This window comes from Hyperolius riggenbachi, chromosome 1 (genome assembly GCF_040937935.1).
Source record: "Hyperolius riggenbachi isolate aHypRig1 chromosome 1, aHypRig1.pri, whole genome shotgun sequence".
Lineage (NCBI taxonomy): Eukaryota > Metazoa > Chordata > Amphibia > Anura > Hyperoliidae > Hyperolius > Hyperolius riggenbachi.
The window spans coordinates 566,273,830-566,294,665 of NC_090646.1; the positions used below are offsets into that span (position 1 = coordinate 566,273,830).

At 43.0% G+C, this 20,836-nt stretch overlaps 2 protein-coding genes across 9 annotated transcripts in view; one reads left to right on the plus strand and one right to left on the minus strand.

Moving 5' to 3' along the window:
* KIAA0825 (KIAA0825 ortholog) overlaps positions 1-5,317 on the minus strand; it is a 516,601-nt gene extending 511,284 nt beyond the window's left edge. For all 6 annotated transcript variants that reach the window (XM_068247538.1, XM_068247506.1, XM_068247509.1 and 3 more), the window contains exon 1: positions 5,216-5,317. The gene's annotated coding sequence lies outside the window, so the exon portion shown is untranslated. The remainder of the gene's footprint in view (positions 1-5,215) is intronic.
* The window catches only part of SLF1 (SMC5-SMC6 complex localization factor 1), a 147,732-nt gene continuing 131,756 nt past the window's right edge, over positions 4,861-20,836 (plus strand). Inside the window, exon 1 of one of the 3 annotated variants that reach the window (XM_068247552.1) lies at positions 4,861-5,006. The gene's annotated coding sequence lies outside the window, so the exon portion shown is untranslated. The other 2 variants (XM_068247572.1, XM_068247563.1) reach the window with 2 other exon arrangements.

Here is a 20,836-nt window from a genome sequence, read left to right on the forward strand (position 1 = left end):
GCGCGCGCATCTCATGCTCGGAGGGCGGAGCTCCGCCCCGCCTTCAGTCTCCGAGCGGCTATTGCCGCTCGTGAGACTGTTAGACGGTGATCACGCCGTCTATTTACTAGGTGCAGCGCTGCGATGAGCAGCAGCGCTGCACTGGGGACAGCCGTGTGATACGGCTGTCCCCATGGGGGACAAGAGAGCGATCGGCTCTCATAGGCAGAAGCCTATGACAGCCGATCGCCATAATTGGCTGGCTGTGGGGAGGGAGGGAGGGAGGGTAGAAATTTAAAGTAACAGGTTTTTTGTTTTTTTTTTAAAAACAAAACAATAATATTTATAAAAAAATAAAAATAAATAAACATGGGGGGAGCGATCAGACCCCACCAACAGAGAGCTCTGTTGGTGGGGAGAAAAGGGGGGGGAAATCACTTGTGTGTTGAGTTGTGCGGCCCTGCAGCTTGGCCTTAAAGCTGCAGTGGCCAATTTAGCTAAAAATTGCCTGGTCACTAGGGGGGTTTAGCCCTGCAGTCTTTAAGTGGTTAAGTGTAAACGGGGCCTCAGGGTCTTTGTTTTCAAAAGCATTTCCTGAACAGCATTTTAACTGCCAAAATAGATACCAGCCGGCCTCCCTACTCTCTTGCACACTATTTTGTCAGTTAGACTTTGCAACTGCTGTTCAGGAAATGCTAAAAAAAAAAAAACACATGAGAATCCCCCATGAGGAGATTGTCTAGTCCAACACAAGTCGGTTCTGTCAAATTTTAAACTGATTACTTTTTTTCGCAGGAGTGGGCCTTTAAATTTATCACAGATGGTCACAGCTTTTGTTCTTCAGGGCCCTTTTCCACTAGCGGAATCGCAAAATCGCAAACCCCTAGCAATTTTACAATCGCTAGGGTTTGCTAAATAACATAGGAATCGCGGTAGGGTATTTCCACTACCGCGATTCGTTTCTGCCTGAACGCGATCGCGGCGCGATATTTGCCGCGATTTTGCTATGCAGTGCATAGCATAGCAAAATCGCAGCCGCAAACGTCGGGAAATCGCCGGTAATTTACCTTTTGCGATTCAGCAGTCGCTAGCGTTCAGCGTGAACGCTAGCGACTGCTAGTGGAAAAGGGCCCTCAAGGTGATCTGCATGGAATGCTCATACTGAGAGTTCTATTCACAGAGAGAGATGCTGCTTGCTTGGCAGTTGGAAAAACGTTATTTCCCACAATGCAACGAGGTTCACAGACAGCAAACTGCCAGGATCATGGTCACATTGTGGGAGGAGTTTCACCGCAATATAAGCCCTTCCCCCCTATTTTCTTAAAGCAGTAGGATCAGCCATACTATGCCAGGGGAAAAAAACCCCACATATATAAGTAGATAAATACTTGACCTACTTACATAAACACATGTATTATACTGTCCACGTTTTGATTTCAGTGAATGTTGTATAGTAAATTACGAGAATTCTGTTCCTGGTGGGGGCCATGTCTTTTGCCCACAGTTAAGGCTAACTCGTGATGTCATTTCTGCCCTTTACTTTTTTTCTTGTCTCCTCCAATCGCTGAGTCGCCTCAGCCTTGCTTGTAAACACAAGTGAGTAGGGGATTAGGTTTCAGATAAGAAGCTGGCAGGGAAATAAAGGGAAGAGGAGCAATAGATTATAGATAAAAAGAACCCCCAGCATGCAATTTTTTGGCACGACTACTAAAGAGCCAGTGTTCCTTAAAGAGACTCTGTAACATTCAAAAGATCCCCTGGGGGGTACTCACCTCGGGTGGGGGAAGCCTCCGGATCCTAATGAGGCTTCCCACGCCGTCCTCTGTCCCACGGGGGTCTCTCCGCAGCCCTCCGAACAGCCGGCGACTGTGCCGACTGTCATTTCAATATTTACCTTTGCTGGCTCCAGCGGGGGCGCTGTGGCGGCTTTCCATTCCGAACTACACGGAAATACCCGATCTCATTCGGGTCCGCTCTACTGCGCAGGCAACTTGCGCCTGCGCAGTAGAGCGGACCCGACGGCGATCGGGTATTTCCGTGTAGTTCGGAGCCGACAGCCGTCAGAGCGCCTGCGCAGGAGCCAGGAAGGTAAATATTGACGTCACCGCTGCCCGGACTCCACGGAGGGCTGCAGCGAGACCCCTGACGGATGGAGGACGGCGTGGGAAGCCTCATTAGGATCCGGAGGCTTCCCCCACCCGAGGTGAGTACCCCCCAGGGGATCTTTTTATGTTACAGTTCCTCTTTAAAGAAAACCTGAACTGAAAATTAAAAGTCAAAATAAACATACACAAGTCATACTTACCTCCCATGTAGTCTACTCATCAATTGCTTTCTCCTCTCCCGCATGCTGTTTGCCCACTGCGATTGACGGAATTCTCCATCCTCCATTTTGAAAATGGCCATTACCCCATAACAGCTTTCTGGTCAGCACACAGTTAAACTGTAACATCGCCCACTTGAGCCATAGGGAAACATGGACATTACCTGGTACATCAGTTTTCCTCTCAGCTATAACTGACAGCAACTGATATTTTACTGACAGCAACTGATATATTTCAGATCTGACAAAATATTGTCAGAACTGGAAGGGATTATTGTCAGAAGAAAATAGTGAGCTTCTGAGAGGAACTGATGGCAAGGTAACTATGTAATGTTCATTTTAAGTTACCTCATGTGTTTATTTTAAATATTTTTACTCAGTACAGGTTCTCTTTAAGTATGTGATAACTCCAAATCATAACAGTAGAAAAAGTTTTGAATGCAGGATTAGCATCTTTATAACTTAATACACTCAGACCAGTTGCTATTGAAATTTGATTTTTATGGCGACGATACCGCTTTAAAGGGGCCTTATTTAAAGGGGGCTTCTACTTTCCATAATGATGCAGACCTCTATGAACAACTGTATGTTGTTAGCATCCACTTCTGGTTCTTACATGAAACACAGCAAGTTGAAATCTTTATCCAGTGCTATGTGTAATGCTTTCATATCATAAATCCAATGACCCTCTTCCTGTGACAATTTCTTGAGGTTGTTTCCACTCATAGCCAACCACTTTGCTATGGTAATCACCCCCACCAAGGGCACATCCTGAATCCCACTGACACCAATAAGGAGGGGGATTGGGGGGGGGGGGGGGGGGTTAAAGGATTATTGCTGTATTTCATTTGTAGGGTAATTGTTGCATTTATGGGGGGAGTGGAAGTTTCATTTCATATGTCAATGATTGCTGCATTTCATATGTGGGGTATGTGTGAGAAAAGTCCTAAAGGGGGTTAGCACCACCTAATTAAAAGCTCTTTATACATTAGTGTTCTAGGCGGATACAGCAAAAGCCTCCAGTTTCATGTAGAAAACTTGTTAAGCAAATCAGCTAGTCACACAATAGGAAGACCCAAAGTCCTCCTTATAGATACCAAGGAACTGTGTAGGTGAGTGATGGAGGTATAGCTAGACACCAGGGAACTGTATATGGGGGGGGGGGGGGGGGGGGGAGGACTACTAGAGACCACAGAATTGTATATGGGAGAAAGGAGGGCATGGCACGTGTAAAACTGGGGCATGGCTAAAAGGTGTGGCAGGGACATGTCAGTGTCCCATTTTCCTGTCTCCAAAAGTTGAGAAGTATGCTGAGGTTTATGAATCTTTTGACACGCGAAAGTCCCAGCTGTGGCCCATCATAACAATATGGGAACTTTTCCACTAAGAAAAGCGATTGAAGTTCTATTTCTGCTACTGCAGTTTCACCCCAATCCGGCAGATGTACATTCCGATAGGGCCGTGGAGTCCGTAAAAAAAAAAAAAAACCCATCCCACTCCAACTCCTCAGTTTATGAAACCACAGACTCCAACTCCAGGTACCCGAAATAGCTCCAACTCCGACTCCACAGCCCTGCATTCCAATTTGGGTGCATTTGCGATTTCCACCGGAGGAAAAAAACAAAAAACAAAACAAAAACAAAACACCAAGAACCCGTTAGGAAAATATTTTGCATTGCCTAATTGTAATGGCTATGCGATTTTCCTGTGCGCCTATACTTTGTATAGAGCCTCTCAAGCAAACAAAAAATACAGCAGGCTTGGCAATGGCAGCCCATTAATGGAAGCATCCAAGCGGTTTCCATAAGTTGAGTACCCAATACAAAAAGCCCTACCTTTATACTATTTTTTCTGAAAAGAACAGACTAACCAGCAAGCTCATGGTGACCCAGAACTCATTGGGGTGTGTAAGGGACTACAATGGTCCTAAAAGCCCCCTTACTAAGATGTTAAGAAAAACAAAAGTTTGCTTTCCTAAAACAGAAAGAATTTGCGATAATTCAGGTTAGAGTGAGCTCGAGATGTCTCCCAGTGCATCACTGCTGAATATATGCAAATTAACCATTGTACCCTTAGAAGCTAAACACACCTCCAGAACCGCTGGAATGCAATGATGTGTCAGCTTGTTAATGTGTACAGAGCCATAATAATCCAACATGCATACAGGCTGTTTCGGATTGTTTGATCCTCATCAGTGCATGGCATGGATTAATGTGGCTCTATGGAGTAGGGCTTGTAAATCCGAGAGGCACAGACTAACCAGCAAGCTCATGGTGACCCAGAACTCATTGGGGTGTGTAAGGGACTACAATGGTCCTAAAAGCCCCCTTACTAAGATGTTAAGAAAAGAAAAAAGGGGTTACCAGGGGGTATATGTGAACCGCTAGTATATAAGCATCTATAGAGTAAGTCAAGTACATAAATAAACGTTTTACACTAACAGGAGCGTCCAGTAATTGACAGCGATCCCTGGCTAACTCCTGTGGATTGGTATTTGACTACGATCCCTGGCTAGTTGTTGTGGATTAGCTAGCAGAGTGCATGTGAGCGGACCATGTGACTCAACCAGGAAGAGCAGCAGCAGTGAGGAGATGTGAGCAGAGCTGGAGCACAGAGCAGTGGAGAGAGAGAGGGAGCTTCTCACAGCACACAGCCCACAGCCCAGACATCGCTATCAGCAGGAGAGCTGCTTGTTGCTGCAGTGGTAAGCCACAGAAACACAGCGTGGTTCTTGCAACGATCTCTCGGGGTGTAAGAGAAGGCGGGCATCCTTGCGGAAAGGTAAAGCTGGAAAGCGGAGGGTCCCCTAAGAAGAAGAGAGGAGCAGCTTCTTGTGGAGCAATAGCAGCATGGCTTGTATCATGCAGCAGGCGGCACATGCTGAACGTGCTCTCCTGATATTCATAAACTCACCAGCGCGAGGCACCACGTGATGAGTCCGTGTCTGAGCTGCAGAATCAGCGTTGCACAGGTAGCGCTTGCTGTCTTTGCGGATGCCAGCTGTTAGATGACGTAGCTGGTTGCCATGCCGTGACGTTAAGGCGTCCCTAACGCTGTTACGTAACGTAAGCCATCTGTCACTGTGTAGGCGGGAGGGGAGAATTGATTGGCACAAAATAGAAACTGATCTTCTTTTATAAGTAAGTGGCGGGAACTTTGTTCATAAATGAAGCTATTGTGATTTGAATTTATAAGGCTTTGCAAAAAATCTTGAAAGACACATCACTGTTATATTTGTTTTTACACTGGGTCCTACGCTATAACTACATGCAGATTTCCTTAGAGAAGACCTAAAGTGAATATAGACGTATGAAATTAAAGAGAACTGTAGTGAAAATAATATAATGAATACAATTGCTTATTTTTTTTACACTATTCATTTCTACATAATGTAGTCAGTATTTGCCCATTGCAAAATCTTTCCTCTCCCTGATTTCCGTTCTGAAATTTATCACTGGTGGTGACGTGTTTAGTTCTGTCAGGTGATCTGTATGGAATGGTCGATACTGAGAGTTCTACGCACAGAGGGAGATATTGCTTGCTTGGCAGTTGGGAAAATCCGTTACATCCAACAATACAATGTTCACAGATAGTAAACTGTCAGGACCATGGTCAACACTTCACAATCTGGGGAGGGGGGTTCTCTGTAGTGATGGGAATTCCGGCTCTTCTCGGAGAATCGGCTCTTCTGAATCGGCTCCCATTAAAGAGCCGGCTCTTACGGCTCTGAATCGGCTCTTCATTAAAATTCACTAGACACCACTCAGAATCGGAGTAAAAGCCCCGCCCCCGTCTCCATGACAACTCAGACTGCTTCTCTGACTCGGCAATCCCTCCTGCTACTGCTCTGCCCCGCCCCTACAAGCTGCAAGAGGAGGACTACATCTCCCAGCATGCCTCAGCGCCCTTTATTACACAGCAAATCAGAGCTGTGTGGGGCTGCTGAGGCATCGGCTCTTTCAAAACTGAGAACCGGCTCTTGTCGTTCGCAGCAAAGAGCCGGCTCTTAGAGCCGGCTCGTTCGCGAACGACCCATCACTAGTTCTCTGAACTTCCTTTCTGCTCTAAAGGTGGGTACACACATTAGATAAAAGTATTTTGAAAATGAAAGATCACAGACCAATTTTACCCCCATCCATGTAGTATGAGAGGCCATACCTACACAGTCTATTCTATGGAGCTGAATTCCCCACCAGATAGAAATCTTTGCAAGGTGCTGCACGCAAAGATGCTGTACACATGCAACAGATCAGTTCTTGCAAATTGCATTCATAGTCTATGATATCTGCAGATCTCATACACACCTTGTTTAACCCCCTTGCCGTTCAAATTCTGGCGGCAAGGGGGCAGCGCAGCACTTTTTTTAAATTTCTTTTTTTTTTAAAATCATGTAGCGAGCCCAGGGCTCGCTACATGATAGCCGCTGACAAGCGGCATCCCCCTACCTACTCCGATCGCCTTCGGCGATCAGAGTAAGCAGGAAATCCCATTCAGAACGAGATTTCCTGCTGGGCTTCCCCGTCGCCATGGCGACTGGGCGGGATGACGTCATGGACGTCAGAGGGAATCCCGATCCACCCCTCAGCGCTGCCTGGCACTGATTGGCCAGGCTGCGCAAGGGGTCTGGAGGGGGGCGCGGCGCGGCAGGTAGCGGCGAAGAAGAGATACATATTCCGGTTATCTTTTGTATAGAAGAGTAGCCTCCAACCTGGAGGTAAATCATCAGTACGTTCTAGAGATCATACCATGTCTTTATTAGAGGTCCCAGGGCCCCATACCTTAGTAAATTTGGATGCGCATCCCCTTGCCATATATGCTGCTTTGTACAGATGAAGGGAATTATTGACTCTTTTTTCCAATATTAAATAGTTGGTGGGACAGGTTGTTTCCAATTTAACACAGTAGCCTTTTTGTAATAAAATAGGAGCAGGCCTATTAAAGATCTCTGATCTCTTGTTGGAGCTAACGTATGAACATTACCCAGAATACAGCTCAGTTGAGACATGTGTCTTCGTAACAGGTGTGATAAATTTGCAAGTCTCCTTCCATAAAATGGCTATCTTAGGACATAGCCAGAAGACTATGTTTTGGTAGATTGCTGAATGTGTTTTAGTTAAGTTTTCATTTAAGAGCGTGTCCTCTATATCAGAGGTAAGTTATCTAACAGGCTCCCATCCAAACTGTGCCACGTATGCATGACTCAGCTGTAAGGGCCCGTTTCCACTATCGCGAATCCGCATGCGTTGCCCGCATGCGGATTCGCACAGCCAGTACAAGTGGATGGGACTGTTTCCACTTGTGCATTTTCCTGCACGTTTTTCTGTGCAGAAAAAATCTGCAGGGTAGGGCCCTCAGAATTCGCCTGCGTGTGGAATGCAGGCGAATCGCACGCAATGTATTTAATAGGGAAATCGCATGCGTTTTCCCCATGCGTTTTTTGCCGCGATTTCGCATGCGATTTCGCATAGGTACCCATGTTAATTCACACAGGCAGTGACATGGTTAAAATCGCATCACCCTAACCTATGCGAAATTGCATGCGAAATCGCGGCAAAAAACGCATGCGGAATCGCACCCGCATGCGATTTTCCTGCGGTGATTCGCCGGCGATTCCGCAACGCTATAGTGGAAACGGGCCTTAAGTGTCTGAAAAAATAGTTATTAGGTAGTGAAAAGGTATTTTTAAGAGTATTAAAATCTATTAATGTTCCAGCAGAGATTATATGTTCTATATGAGTTATTCCTTTTTTTGATCCAAATGATAGGATCAGGAATCATAAAGAAATGATTTAATGTTGGGTTGTTCCAGATTGGAAGCTTTGGGGAAAGTGCAATAGTGGAGGGAAAATACCATGATTGAACCACACTTTAGGCACGTATAACCACTTTCATATTGCTTGTTAAAGGATATGGTGCTTTCACACCTCTGTACAGTATTTGAGCAAGTGCTTCAAACGAACCTAGGAGCGCTGCATCTAAAACCATTGAGAGGTTTGACTTGTTCTGTATACACCATCAGTGTGCTGTAACTAGCTGACTAGCAATGAAATATTTATAAAGATTAGAAAAGGCAAGGCCTCCTTCGGTCCATGGTCGCTGACGTTTTTTAAGACTAAGTCTTGGGGTTTTGTTGTACCATATAAAACTAGTTAGGATTGAATTTAACTGATTGAAAAAGTTCTTATGTATCCAAATTTGGGCAAAATATGTCAGTATTTAGGAAGGAGTTTCATTTTAATGAGATTGATTCTTCCGATTAAGGATAGTGGAAGACCTTGACACCCAAGGAGCCTTTTCTTGGTGTATTGAAATAATGGAAGTAAATTGTCAGAGTAATAATCAGCTGAGCTATTTGAGATCAGAATACTGAGATATTTCCTTCTAGAGATAGCCTCAAGTGGGGTTTGTACTGATAGTGTGGTTCAAAGGGAGTCATTTGGATTTCCTCCCATTTACTTTCAAACCAGTTCGCGGAGAAAATAGTTCAAAAATCTCTAACACACCTTTTGATAGAATCGTTGGGGTTTTCAAGGTAAATCACTAGGTCGTCAGCGTACAGGGATACCCTCTCGTCCAGACCCCCCCCCCTCCTCCCACATGAAAGCCGCGTATGGAAGGGCTTTGGCGTAAAGCTGCGGCAATTGGTTCCATGGTCATCCCGAAGAGGGCCGAAGAGAGAGAGGGCAGCCCTGTCTAGTGCCTCTACCCAACTGGATATCTGTGGAGACCTCTGATACAATCTTGATTTTAGTAGAAGGATTTTATAATATATATATATATATATATATATATATATATATATATATATATATATATATATATATATATATATATATATATATATATATATATATATATATATATATATATATATATATATATATATATATATAATTTTAAGCCAGGAAACAAACCGGGGCCGAAATCCCAATTTAGAGACAGTGGCCCATAGATACTCCCACTCAACCGAGTTGAAAGCCTTCTGTATATCTAAAAAAGGTAAGGCAAGGGGAGTGGTGATGTTATGTGAAATTTGGATGTGTGAAAATGTGTCGTAAATTAATGACAGTGGTCTTGTGAGGCATGAAGCCTGTCTGGTCTGGGTCAATAATATCTGCTATGTGTTTATTAATGTGAGTTCTTAAGATTTCCATTAGAGTTTTAAGATCATTGTTTAATAGTGAGATAGGTCTATATGAGCTACATTCCAGAGGATCTTTGTCTTCTTTAAGAATCAAAATAACATGTGCTTGTGAAAGGGTGGGGGCAGTTCTCCACTACCTGGGCTGTTGTTATATGTCTGTTTTAAGTGGGGGGCCAGAATGCGCATATATCAGGGCAGCACGATGGCGTAGTGGTTAGCTCTCTCACCTTGCATCGCTGGGTCCCTAGTTCAAATCCCAGCCAGGTCAACATCTACAAGGAGTTTGTATGTTCTCCCTGTGTCTGCGTGGGTTTCCTCTGGGCACTCCAGTTTCCTCCCACATCCAAAAAACATACAGATAAGTTAATTGACTCCCCCCCCCCCCAAATTGTTCCTAGACTAAAATATACATGCACTACACAATATATACATAGACATATGACTATGGTAGGTACTAGATTGTGAGCTCCTTTTGAGGAACAGTTAGTGACAAGACTACAGTGGGTTGCAAAATATTCGGCCCCTTGAAGTTTTCCACATTTTGTCACATTACTGCCACAAACATGCATCAATTTTATTGGAATTCCACATGAAAGACCAATACAATGGTGTACATGTGAGAAGTGGAACGAAAATCATACATCATTCCAAACATTTTTTACAAATAAATAACTGCAAAGTGGCATGTGCGTCATTATTCGGCCCCCTGAGTCAATACTTTGTAGAACCACTTTTTGCTGCAATTACAGCTGCCAGTCTTTTAGGGTATGTCTCTACCAGCTTTGCACATCTAGAGACTGAAATCCTTGCCCATTCTTCTTTGCAAAACAGCTCCAGCTCAGTCAGATTAGATGGACAGCATTTGTGAACAGCAGTTTTCAGATCTTGCCACAGATTCTCGATTGGATTTAGATCTGGACTTTGTCTGGGCCATTCTAACACATAGATATGTTTTGTTTAAACCATTCCATTGTTGCCCTGGCTTTATGTTTAGGGTCATTGTCCTGCTGGAAGGTGAACCTCCGCCCCAGTCTCAAGTCTTTTGCAGTCTCCAAAAGGTTTTCTTCCAAGTTTTCCCTGTATTTGGCTCCATCCATCTTCCCATCAACTCTGACCAGCTTCCCTGTCCCTGCTGAAGAGATGCATGATGCTGCCACCACCATATTTGACAGTGGGGATGGTGTGTTCAGAGTGATGTGCAGTGTTAGTTTTCTGCCACACATAGCGTTTTGCATTTAGGCCAAAAAGTTCCATTTTGGTCTCATCTGACGAGAGCACCTTCTTCCACATGGTTGCTGTGTCCCCCACATGGCTTGTGGCAAACTGCAAACGGGACTTCTTATGCTTTCTGTTAACAATGCCTTTCTTCTTGCCACTCTTCCATAAAGGCCAACTTTGTACAGTGCATGACTAATAGTTGTCCTATGGACAGAGTCTCCCACCTGAGCTGTAGATCTCTGCAGCTCATCCAGAGTCACCATGGGCCTCTTGAATGTATTTCTGATCACCGCTCTCCTTGTTCGGCCTGTGAGTTTAGGTGGATGGCCTTGTCTTGGTAGGTGTACAGTTGTGCCATACTCCTTCCATTTCTGAATGATCGCTTGAACAGTGCTCCGTGGGATGTTCAAGACTTTGGAAATCTTTTTGTAGCCTAAGCCTGCTTTAAATGTCTCAATAACTTGATCCCTGACCTGTCTTGTGTGTTCTTTGGACTTCACGGTGTTGTTGCTCCCAATATTCTCTTAGACAACCTCTGAGGCCCTCACAGAGCAGCTGTATTTGTACTGACATTAGATTACACACAGGTGCACTCTATTTAGTCATTAGCACTCATCAGGCAATGTCTATAGGCAACTGACTGCACTCAGATCAAAGGGGGCCGAATAATTATGCACACACCACTTTGCAGTTATTTATTTGTAAAAAAATGTTTCGAATCATATATGATTTTCATTCCACTTCTCAGGTTAACACCACTTTGTGTTGGTCTTTCATGTGGAATTCCAATAAAATTGATTCATGTTTGTGGCAGTAATATGACAAAATGTGGAAAACTTCAAGGGGGCCGAATACTTTTGCAACCCACTGTATATATACTCTGTACAGCACTGTGAAAGATGTTGGCGCTATATAAATACTAAATAATAATAATATCTTATAGAATTCAATAGGGATCCCGTCTGGGCCAGGGGATTTTTGGGCTGGGAAGGACGGGATTGAGTCTAAGATCTCCTCATCTGTAATCTCAGAATCTAATCCAGTGGAGATGTCTTCCTCCAGTGTTGGTAGTTGTACGTTTGCTTGTATATCAATGAGGTCAGAATTGGTACCCTTGAATTTGGAAGTGTATAGATTTTTGTAATAATCCTGAAATCTTGTCAGGATATCTCTCGGGCATGATGTGATATCTCCTGAGTCTAACATTATTTTAGGAATGTTAGAGTGCTCTATGGGATCACGAGCAATATTGGCTAATAGCTTTCCATTCTTGTCACCTTTCTCAAAGGTAGCTTGCTGCCACTCTAAAGGTGGCCACACACGATACAATAAAATGATCCGATTTTACAGTAATTCGATAAAAACGATCGTATCTCAAAAAAAATCGAAAGCTTTTTTTTTCATTCGACTAAAAGATCCGATCGGATTTCCCGTTTTTTTCGATTTAAATCGATCCGGAATGCCAGATATTTTTCTTCAATTTCTACTAAAGATTGTATGGTGTGTGTTGGATTGTTAATTTATTAATATACACACCCTAGTAACTTTCTCTGAGTTTCCAATCATTTTTATCATAATTGAGGAAGAAATTGAACATATGTGTGTGGTACATTGGTCATATTTTTGAAATGATACAATCAGTCAGAAAAATTGATTGCAATTCTTAAATTGAACAGATAATCAATTTTTCTGACTGATTGTAACATTTCAAAAATATGACCAATGTACCACACACCTATGTTAAATTTTTCCCCAATTATGATAAAACTGATTGGAAACTCTGACAAAATTGCTAGGGTGTGTATATTAATAAATTGACAATCTAACACACACCATACAATCTTTAAAAAAATTGAAGAGAAATATCTGGCATTTCGGATCGATTTAAATCGAAAAAAACTGGAAATCCGATCGTATTTTTAAGTCGAATGAAAAAAAAAAGCTTTCGATATTTTCGGGAGATACGATAGTTTTTATCGAATTGCTGTAAAATCGGATCATTTTATTGTATGGTGTGTGGCCACCTTAAGAAGGATATTTTGGTAAGGTCAGTCATGAGTAAGTTGAGATTGTTTGCTTGCTGGTCGTTTAAAGGTCATTTTATGACAAGGTGTGAAAATATCACCTAGGAGAAAACTCAGGAAAAATAGTTAATTAATATGAGCCATGGGCTATGCTTGGTACACATGCACTCTGTTACTGTATGCTCACTTTGTACGTTCACTCTCCATCTATCCTCTGTGCACATGTGCCCTGTACATGTACCCATACTCTGTATACATGTGCTCCTACTTCTGCTTTGTGCAGATAACCGGTGTATATGTACATGTTTTCACCCTCTTTTAACCACGTGTCTTGTATACGCACAAACTCCCACTTCACACACATGGGCTGTACACTTATAAGTGCAGTATACCTGTCCTGCCCACATGCTGCACACCGATGTGCTGAACATTTACCCATGGGCTGTATACAACACACACACACTCACACTCACACACTCACACTACACACACACACACACACACACACACACTCACACTATATACACACACACACACACTCACACTATACACACACACACACACACTATACACACACACTCTCTCTCTCTCTCTCTCTCTCTCTCTCTCTCTCTCTCTCTCTCTCTCTCTCTCTCTCTCACACTCTCACACTCTCACACTCTCACACTCTCACACTCTCACACTCTCACACTCTCACACTCACACACACACACACACACACACACACACACACACACACACACACACACACACACACACACACACACACACACACACACACACACACACACACACTATATACACACACACACACACACACACACACTCTATACACACACACACACACACACTCTATACACACACACACACACACACTCTCACACACACTCACACACACACTGTATACACACACTCACACACACACACTTCTTACCCACAAGCTCTACAATGACGCACATGCTATGCAACTGCACTGTTCTGTGACATGTTTCAAGGTACCCATTAATGATACAATTTTTCCTTCAGATTTGATCTTTTGCCACAGTTTGAACGATTAAAACTAATCAGAAGGCAATTATCGATTATTACCATTATGAAACAATTTAAAGAGGAACTGTCATGAAAATCTTAAAATTTTGAACACATACAAATAAGAAGTACATTTCTTCCTGAGTAAAATGAGCCATAAATTACTTCTCTCCTATGTTGCAGTCACTCAAAGTAGGTAGTAGAAATCTTACATTACTGACAGGTTTTGGGCTAGTCCAACTCTTCATAGGGGATTCTCAGCGTGGCCTTTATTCTTTATAAAGACACTACCTTTAAAAAGATTTATACAAAGATGCTGGCCAGCCTTCCTGCTCATAGTGCACTTTGTTGGCAGTTGGACGGAGCAACTGCCATTCGCTAAATGCTTTTGAAAATGAAGAAAACCCTGAGAACCCCCTATAAGAAGATGGGCTAGTCTAAAATCTGTTGGTAATGCCAGATTTCTACTACTTACTGTAAGTGACAGCAACATAGGAGAGAAGTAATTTATGGCTCATTTTACTCTGGAAGAAACATACTTCTTATTTGTATATGTTTACATGTACTTTAAATTTTAAGAATTTCACAACAGAGGTCCTTTAAGAAGATCTTACATTCCGATTCGATCATAAATTCCAACTTTAGGAATGGTATTTTTTTTCCTTTTCCATATGTCTAAAGAATCATTTCACTTCAATTTGCGCCACAAACGGTGCAGTTTTCTATACAAATCATAAAATTTTTGTCGAAAGATCGAATCTGAACTAAAAATTGTACCGTTATTGGGCACCTATACAACCATTTACTGTGCACTCACCTGCTATACACATACCCACATATTATACTATCTTCTGACTCAAGGTGTACCCAACAGATGCCAATTTCCAAGTTTTTGTTAAGGCCCGGTTCACACTATCTCTAACGTGGATCAGAATGGATAGGAATGGAATACGAACGGATCCAATAGCAACCTATCGATCTGTTCGCATTGGTCTGTTCAAACGGATCCGTTCTGCACGATCCGCTGAATGGACCGCAAGTTTCCAGCTGCAGCAACTTTTCAAGACCGCTGAGCCCATTGGAACAGAAACATTTGGGACAGTGAAAAACGAATGCTTTTAATCACACTGGCTAAAAAAAACCGGACCGTTCTAGCCAGCAAAAATCTAGTTTGCTGATAGGGGTCTATGGAACTGAACCGACGGACCAGAAACAGAAACAGATCTGTTGAAACGGAAATTAGATCTGTTTTCATTGATCTGTCTCCCTGAAAGTGCCAGTGTGAACCAGCCCTAAGACTTTGAAAAATTCAGATATAAAGTGTAAATTTTGTATCGGGAGAGTTCAGGAATAATTATTACCCCTTATAAAGAATCTAGTATTTTAATTGTCGTACATACTACATCCAGCTAGCAGCTATTTTACACACTGCCACAGTACTGTCTTCATGCCTCAGCAGCCTCTAGTTAGTCTATTAATGCTAGTACGCAACACAGGGCTAAGAGACTAATCTTCTATTATAAGGCACCTGATCTGTTTCTAAGAAATCTCAAAGTACATTTCAGTAGAATGAATTTGACTTTTGTTTGCTGGTTAACAAATCTTAAAAGGAAATCTAACATTTAGAAGCCATCATATCAGCACAGCCATCGTTGCGAGCTGAAAATAAGAGCGTGTCACTGTCAATTATGCTTGCTCACAGTTGCTTCCCTTCACTCCATCTGATTTTAATAATCCTTGTCAAGCCTCAAACAGTCCACATTACTTTCCTGACACAGGAGCTTTCAAGAAGACAAAATCTCAACATTCATTTAGCCACTACAAAAGAAAGCTGTCCAGCTGGACAAATATTATTTCCACACTTGACAGTCTCTACAGTTAAGTATGCCTTTTAATTTTAACTGAAGCTGCAAAGGGGTTGATATGAGCTCCTTGTTCAGTTTAGATTGATTTTGCAGGATTAGCAGAGCACCAATTGTAATTGTAGAAAAGAAATCATATGTTTTCATTGTACAAAAATACAGGCAGGATTTGATGCCTGAGCACTCTTTTATATAAAATGTATGACTTGTATTGACCTGCAAATTGTTTTATCTTTTCCAAGACATCATCAGGGAGAATTGTTGCAACAAATAATGTTCATATACTGGATTAGCCTGGCGTCATTTTATAAGGTCTTGCTGAGGGGTGGATTGGGCCAATGGCTATTCCAAGGTCACTGATAAGGTTCTTTCTTTGTTCTTTCGATGAATGATAGTATATTTTTTACCCCATCATCTAATGAGAGAGGATAAACACCAGCACAGGTAGTTTCCCAGGAACACTGCTAAATAATGTTCATTATCTTAGAGATGTGTTGCTATGCTCACTATACAGGCCTTCCAAATAATGACCTGCATCACCTGCAATGACACAGTGCTGCTGCAAGGCTATGAACAAACCAACCCGCCATTGCCATATAACACCAATCCTTTGTTCACTCCATTCGCTACCCATTAATGGGGAATCCTCTTCAAAATTGGCTTATTAACATTGAAATCTTTACACAGCTTGGGCCCTGGATATCTGACGGATTTGTTGCAACTGTATCACATGTCCCATAATCTTAGATCAAAAGGATCTAATATCTTGGTCATCCCCAGAGAATAATAGTCCTTTAACTGCTCCCTAACGCTGTCACGCTTTTTAAAGCTCCTGTGAATTTATCTCTGACTTGGTGGCGTGGTTATGTGCCTCTTCCTTGTTGTTGACTGTGCGCACACTCCCTTCAGGATCCCGCCAGTCAGTGATCAGTGAATGGGAACATGTGCTCCCAAAGCCGATCAAAGGGCCTATACTGAATGAACACTGGCATCAGTGAGATGTTCATCCACAAAGTAAAAGTACAATACACATACACACGGGCGCCTCTAGCCGTTTTGCCACTCCAGGAGAGAAAACCTGTGGCAAGTGGTGCCCCCCTCCCCCCATGAAAATAATGGTAATGCAGCGAAGTTTCCCCATAAAATAATCATAATGCAACAATCTTTCACCAGAAAATAATCATAATGCAGCAATATTTCACCCAAAAATAATCATTATGTGGCAATCTTTCACCATAAAATAATGGTAATGCAGCAATGTTTCACCATAAAATAATCGTAATGCGGCAATCTTTCACCATAAAATAATTATGGGGGAAGCATTTCACCAGAAAATAAAGTGCACTTGTAAAAAACAACAACATTTACTCACCTGCAGAACACTCCTCTCCCAACGAGCAGCTCCGGATATGAAAGTCCCCCGCTGACAGGCAGAGAGCAGGGCTACAGAATGATAGCGCCCGAAGCCCTGTTCTGGAGATTTCTCGACATTTTCCACGGCTTACAGCGCCTGCGCAGTAAGCCGAGGACAACGTGAGCTTGACTGTCAGCGGCACTTCATGCAGGCGCAGTAAGGACGACCTCGAGGTTGGCCTCTGCACCATGCGGGGAGCCCGGGATGGCAGCGGAAAGCGGAGTGGTCAGTGTGGGACAGTCGGCTGCAAGGGGCTGGAGAAAGCCCCAGGTGAGTGCTTCTGAGCACTGTGAATCTTAAAGGGAATATCCAGGCTATGGAACAAAAAAATCTACTTACCCGGGGCTTCCTCCATCCCCTGGCAGCCGCTATGTGCCACGCTGCAGCTCCGCTTTCAGCCGCTGGCTCCTGGTCCCCTCCGGTGCAGAGGCCGAACTCACTAGGTCGTTCTCTACTGCGACTGTGCAAGCGCCCCTGTCAATCAAGTCCACGTTGTCCGAAGTGTACTGCGCAGACGCAGAACTACTGAGCCTGCGCAGTACAATCCGGACAATGTGGGCTTGATTGACAGCGGCGCTTCAGGCAGGCGCAGTAAGGACGACCTCGACCTGCAAGGGGCTGGAGAAAGCCCCAGGTGAGTAAAGCGGATTTTTTTTATTTTTATTTATTTATTTTATTTATTATTATTATTTATATAGCGCCGACATATTACGCAGCGCTGTACAGTGTATATATATATATATATCTTGTCACTAACTGTCCCTCAAAGGAGCTCACAATCTAATCCCTACCATTGCCATATGTCTATATTATGTAGTGTAAGTACTGTAGTCTAGGGCCAATTCCTTTAAGGGGAAATAACCTGTGGTATGGAAGTAGTTAAGTCCATATGTAAAAGCCACCTATTTAGCTTAGCATTTACTAACAGTTGTCTGTTTTCTCTGTAACACAGTCAACCTTGCAACTATGTATTGATCTGAGACATATCAATGCTCTGAGTCCTATCGGAGAAAAGCGCTTTACAAATGCTATTATATTGTATTGTATTGATGTTGATGTCAGCATTGTTCCAGATGTCAGTGGCCTGAATAATTTAAAAGTGTTATTTTTTTCCTTTAACATAAATATTAACCCTTTCAGTACCAAAAGGGACCAGAGACGTTTTTCCACCGAATGTGTTCTGTAATCAGTGTGATTGGCTCACGCGTTATATGTGTGAACTGCAATGGAGACTGGGCATAGACTTTAAGGCTACTTTCACACCAAGACGTTGCATTTTAGGGGACGTTAAGGTCGCATAACGTGCCCCTAACGCAATGCGTGGTGGTGTTGAAGTTGGACGTCAGATTGAGCTGCGTTATGCAACTCTCAAAGCAGCCACTCCAGGATAGTGATGGGAAGTCCCGAACTTTTTAAGGATTCGGATCATTGAAAAGATCCGGATCTTTGAACCGAATCATTTGAATCATTTTACTGGGGATGAAATGACTAGCAGGACAGGACTTTCCCTGCACTGTACATTCTGTATGTTCCTGTTTCTTCCAGACAGACATCCACTGTGAACCAAATCGTTCATTGTGATGATCCAGATGATTCGACTCACAAAAAAGATCCGGATCAAAAGAACGATTCGTTCATGATCCAGACAACACTACGAGTCCCACCACAGTGCAGTGAATATTAATTAGCCATGTGGTTAGTCACTGGGCATGTGCAAGCAGTCTAACGCATCTCTATAGGGGTATAACGTACTGCATGCAGTACTTTCACTTGACGTGCTGCGTTGCTATGTAAGGCAACGTGTGCACTGTGAACAGCACATTGATTTTACAGTGCTGTGAGTTAGGCTGCGTTACTGGCTGCTGTAACGTGGGACTTTACCGTGCCACTGTGAAACCAACCTAATACAAAGCTTGCATGCAGCAAGTTAGAATAATGTAATCAGTTACAACGCAGTACTGTGAACAGGCCTATAGAATTGTATGGGCAGTGAGTTGACATGCAGAATTATTCTGCAATGCTTCTGAGCACTGTAAACCTTTAAAGGGAATATCCAAGCTATGGAACAAAAAAAATCTACTTACCCGGGGCTTCCACCATCCCCTGGAAGCCGCTATGTCCCACACTGCAGCTCTGCACTCAGCCGCTGGCTCCTGGTCCCCTCCGTTGCAGAGGCTGAACTCACCAGGTCGTCCTCTACTGTGACTGTGCAAGCGCCGCTGTCAATCAAGTCCACGTTGTCCAGAGTGTACTGCACAGATGCAGAACTACTGCGCCTGCGCAGTACGCTCCAGACAATGTGGACTTAATTGACTGCACGTAGGCGCAGCAGAGGTCGGCCTGGCGAGGTTGGCCTCTGCACCGTCGAGGACCGGGAGCCAGCGGCTAAGAGCGGCGTAGGACACAATGGCTGCCAGGGGCTGGAGGAAGCCCCGGGTAAGTAGAAACATTTATTTATTTATTTTTTTAGCCTGGATATTACCTTTATACTTATGATTTTAGCTTTTAAAATCTGAAAGTTCGAAAGTAGGAGTAGGACTATACTGTGGATAATAAAAGAATGAATATATATATATATATATATATATATATATATATATATATATATATATATATTATTTTTTATCTCAGCAGGTTATTTTTAAATTCTGGTATTCTTTAATTTGAAGATGTACAAAAGAATTTTTAGGCTGATTTTTTTTTTTTTTTTAGGATCACAGAATTGAACAATATGCTATATTATACATTATTTGAAGTATATTATTATTATTTTATTGTTGTGTATTTCTGTAGGGCTGACCTCTTGCCCTGTGGCGTACAGAATACATAGCAATATCACCAACTGTCCCTCGGAGGAACAATTTAAAGCTTGGCACATGCTTCCAATTTTGATTGACACATTTTACCACTTCCATGTAGTATGAGGGCCAACACATTTTGAATACTATACACTGATTGTTTAGGTAAGCTCTCATACTACTTGGAGGTGGTACAGTTTATTGGCACAAAAAATGTTTTTCCAGCAGGTTGTGGAGAGATGACACAATTTCACATCCTGTCCTGCTCAACAGGCCTACAAATGCTGTGTCTAAGACCAATTTTACCACTTCAGTACCAGTGGTCTCTGGTCCCTTACAGAGGAACTCCAGTGAAAATAACATAATGAACGAACAAAAGTGCTTAATAATGCATAAATGATTTAGTCAGTGTTTGCCTATTGTAAAATCTTTCCTCTCCCTGATTTAAATTCTGACATTTATCGTATGGTGACATTTTTACTGCTGGCAGGTGATGTCAGTGGAAGGAGATGCTGCTTGCTTTTTTGGCAGTTGGAAACAGCTGTTATTTCCCATAATACAACAAGACTCCCACAGTGTGATGTCAGCACCATGGTCCTGACATCACATGGTGGGAGGGGTTTCAATACAATATCAGCCATGCAGACCCCTCTGATGATCCATTTGAGAAAAGGTAAAGATTTCTCATGGGAAAGGGGGTATCACCTACTGATTGGGATGAAGCACAATCCTTGGTCACGGTTTCTCTTTAAGGACCAGAACATGCTGGTACAAAAAAGCAGGGCCTACTGACGTTTCGCCGCACGGACCCACCGCTCTCGCCCTGCTTTTCTGTCGCTGCAGGCCACTTGATTTGCTGTTGCTATGGCGACAGAGCTCTGTGAGCCGGTCAGGAGTCAACTTCATTGGCTCCTGATCTCGTGAATATTGTGGGCCAATGAGGTTGGCTCACTGCGACGGCAGTGTGACCCAGGGAACAAGAGAGAGCAGGAAGCCTGTGTGATACTTGGAGGAGCAGTGTGGTCTGCTCAAGTAAATTGCCAAC